Here is a 4,047-nt window from a genome sequence, read left to right as displayed (position 1 = left end):
TCACCTCAGCCTCCCAAAGGCGCGGGATTACAGGCTGAGCCACCGAGCCCGGCGAGGCAGGCATTTTCTCATGGAAAAGTCCGTCCAGGTGAGAGGCTGCATTCTTGTCTCTGCAGCAACAGAGTGAGGTAACAGGGAGGGGATGGAAGGCAACTGTACTTCTTTTGGTAAGATTTCTTGGCCGCAGCCGGTGCTTGATCACCATGAGGCTCCGCTTGCCGGGGGCCCGCACCCCTCTTCCCCAGGGACACGCCTCGGCGCGCCACTTCCGCGCGCGTGCACCTGCTGCCACCGGTTCTGGGCGCGGCCGAGTCGGCGGTGGGCGGCGCGCGCCTCCCCAGGCCTTCGGTTGTCACCGCCCCCGACCCCGCCCGCGGCCCCGCAGCCTGGCTTGCCCGCAGGAGCCGCAGCCGCCGGGTTAGATGCCCGCCGCGGGCGCGGGGGCCTTCTGCGACTACCTGGTGATCCCGGGCGGCTCGGGTGGGTTGGCCAGCGCGCGGGGAGGCATAGTTGGGCGCCTGGGCCGCGGTGCTGGAGAGCCATAAGCTGGACAGCACTTGCGTGAATGTTGGATGCGTACCCAAAAGGGTGATGTGGAACACAGCCGTCCACTCTGAATCCATGCACGACCACGTGGACTATGAGGGCAAATTTAGTCGGCGGGTTATTAATGCTCATGTGAGCCACCTGAACACCATCAACCAGAACAGTCTAACAGTCTAACTAAATCCCATATAGAAATCATCCACGGCCATGCAGCATTCACAAGTGATCCCTCGCCCACGTTTGAGGTCAGTGGGAAAAGATTCACTGCTCCGCACATTCTGATTGCCACAGGAGGTGTGCCCTCTAATCCTCATGAAAGCCAGATCCCAGATGCCAGCCTTGGAATAACCAGCAATGGATTTTTTTCAACTGGAAGAATTGCCTGGCCACAGCATCCTTGTTGGTGCAGGCTACATTGCTGTGGAGATAGCTGGAATCCTTTCAACCCTAGGTTCTAAGACATCACTGATGATACAGCATGATAAGGTACTTGGAAATTTTAATTCAATAATCAACCTCAACTGCACGGAGGAGCTGGAGAATGCTGGTGGGGAGGTGCTGAAGTTCTCCCAGGTCAAGGAAATTAAGAAGATTTCATCTGGCTTGGAAGTCTGCATGGTTACTGCAGTTCCTAGTAGGAAACCTGCCTTGACCACAATTCTAGATGTTGACTGCCTGCTCTGGGCCATGGGGTGGGACCCAAATTCCAGGGGCCTAAATTTAAACAATCTGTGGATTCAAACTGATGACAAAGGTCATATTATAGAAGATGAGTTCCGGAATACCGGCATAAAAGGCATCTATGCAGTTGGGGATGTTTGTGGAAAAGCTCTTCTTACTCTAATTGCAAAAGCTGCTGGCTGAAAACTTGCCCATCGACTTTTTGATTGCAAAGAAGATTCCAAATCAGATTATGACAATATCCCAACTGTGGTCTTGGGTCACCCCACTCTTGGGACAGTGAGACTCATGGAAGATGAGGCCATTTCTAAATATGGGAAAGGAAATGTGAAGACCTATTCAACCACCTTTACTCCAATGTATCAGGCAGTTACCTGAAGAATAACAAAATGTGTGATGAAAATGGTCTGTGCCAACAAAGAGGAAAAGGTGGTTGGGATCCACATGCAAGGAATTGATTGTGAAGAAATGCTGCAGGGTTTTGCTTTTGCAGTGAAAATGGGAGCCATGAAGGCCAACTTTGACAACACAATCTCCATTCACCCTGCCTCCTCAGAAGAACTGGTCACTCTCCGCTGAGAACTCAAAGATATGTGTGGCTGACAGCTGGACCACAGGCCTTCTGAAGTGAACCAAATGATCACACTTAGTTGCTGTTCCAGTGTTATGTATTTCTTTTTTTTTTTTTTTTTTTTTTTTTTTTGAGTCAGAATCTCATTCTGTTACCCAGGCTGGAGTGCAGTGGCCCTCTCCCAGCCACTGCAGCCTCGACCTGCTGGTCTCTGGCGATCCTTCCACCTCAACCTTCCATGCAGCCGAAACTACAGGCACGCGCTACCACGTGCTAATCTTTTGATTTATTGTAGAGATGAGGTCTCCCCAAGTTGCCCAGGCTGATCTTGAGCCCATGGGCTCAGGCAGTTCCCTCATCTCAACTTCCCAAAGTGCTGAAATTACAGGCTTGAGCCATTGTGCCTGGCCTATTCTTTTGTTTTAAATGATTAAAAATGAGGCTGGGTGTGGTGGCTCACGCCTATAATCCCACACTTTGGGAGGCAGAAGTGAGAGGATTGCCTGAGCTCATGGGTTCGAGACCAGCCCGGTCAGCTTGGTGAAACCTCTCGACAATTAAAAAAAATATATTAGCTGGTGTGGTGGCACATGCCTGTAGTTCCAGCAACTTGAAAGGCTGAGGCAGAAGGATCGCCTGAACCCAGTAGGTCACAGCTGCAGTGGCCTTGAGTGTGCCATTGCACTCCAGCCTGGGCGACAGAGTGAGACTCCAACTCAAAAAATAAATAATAAATAAATAAATGAAAATAAGTATAAAACTCCCTTCCTCTCCTAAGCATTTATAGTTCATTGAATAATTTCAATGATTGTATTATTCTAATCTTTTTTCCTGAAAACTTCCAAAATATTGAAAATAAAATCACAGACTTCTAAAAAAAAAAAAAGAAGAAGAAGATTTCTTGGTCAGATGAGGAAATTCTAGAAATAGAAAGAGTTCTTCCCTGAGCCTGGGAGAGGAAAAACAAAGTTAAAGAAACCTTGACTTGAAGCTTGCTTTCTTTCTCTTCTATGCTTAGTGGACCCATATCATGAGGCTTGTTTCTTAAGCATTTCAATTTTCAAAAGCACTCAGCAGTCTAAGCCCCATATTTTGGGCAATCATTTTCTGCACTCCACCAATCCCCTTTCTGAAACTCTCTAGAAATTTCACACACCAAGAGCCAAGTTGGTAGCTGTGGAGAGGATATATGAGTTTGTAGCACAATGGCAAAGAATTGCAGGTGCCTGAAATCCCTGTATGAATTGAATGAATTCCTCTCTTTTCAAGGTCTTCCAAATATTTTGAGGTTCCTGGGTCTGTCAGAAAGTGACACTCTTGGCCAGGCACGATGGCTCATGCTTATAATCCCAGCGCTTTGGGAGGCTGAGGTGAGAGGACCAGCATGGGCAACTTGGCGAGACCTTATCTCTACAATAAATCAAAAAATTAGCCAGGCACAGTGGCATGTGCCTGTAGTTCCAGCTACTTGGAAGGCTGAGGCGTAAGGATCATCTGAGCCCAGCAGGTCAAGGCTGCGGTGGCCAGAAGCATGTCACTTCCCTCTAGCCTGGGTGACAAAGTGAGACTCCAACTCAAAAAAAAAAAGAAAGTGACACTCTTTACTTACTGCAAGGTCAGAAACACCGCAAGGCAAGTGTCTAGACAGCATACCAAGCCAGTGTTTTTTCAAGTTTATTTGCTTTATAAAGTCAAACTTTATCCCTCAAAGTAATCTGGTTGCATCAGAAAATTACATCCCAGCCAGGCTCAGTGGCTCAGCCTGTAATCCCAGCACTTTGGGAGGCCGAGGCAAGTGGGTGTGAGACCAGCCCAGGAAACTTAGCAAGACCTCATCTCTACAATAAATAAAAAATCAGCCAGGCGTGGTAGTGCGCACCTGTAGTTCCAACTACTTGGAAGGCTGAGACGGAAGGATCGCCAGAGCCCAGCAGGTGGACGCTGGGGTTGCCGTGAGCTTGCCACTGCACTCCAGCCTGGGCAATGGAGTGAGACTCCAACTCAAAAAAAGAAAGAAAATAAAAGAAAAAAATTTACATTCCAGTCAAAGAGTTGATAAAACAACCAGCATTTCCAATGTGTCCTCGTACAAAAAATTTATATAAATAATTATATTACCATAAAATAAAAATACTCACAAGTCAAGCATGGTGGTGCTTGCCTATAATCCCAGCTACTTGGGAGTCTGAGGCAGGAGGATTGCTTGAGCCAAGGAGAAGAAGGAGGAGAAGGAGAAGGAAGAAAGGTAA

General features: G+C 47.9%; 2 pseudogenes; one reads left to right on the top strand and one right to left on the bottom strand.

The window, feature by feature from the left end:
- Positions 1 to 543, bottom strand: part of LOC103274717 — an 18,773-nt pseudogene extending 18,230 nt beyond the window's left edge.
- Positions 387 to 1,806, top strand: LOC103274713 (annotated as a pseudogene).
- The last annotated feature ends 2,241 nt before the right edge of the window (positions 1,807 to 4,047 follow it).

The sequence above is a fragment of the Carlito syrichta genome, unplaced genomic scaffold, assembly GCF_000164805.1.
Source record: "Carlito syrichta isolate Samal-C Ts95f unplaced genomic scaffold, Tarsius_syrichta-2.0.1 Scaffold314867, whole genome shotgun sequence".
In the NCBI taxonomy this organism is placed as follows: Eukaryota; Metazoa; Chordata; class Mammalia; order Primates; family Tarsiidae; genus Carlito; species Carlito syrichta.
The sequence above is the reverse complement of the archived record's forward strand: the minus strand, read 5'-3'. Positions and strand labels throughout refer to the sequence as shown.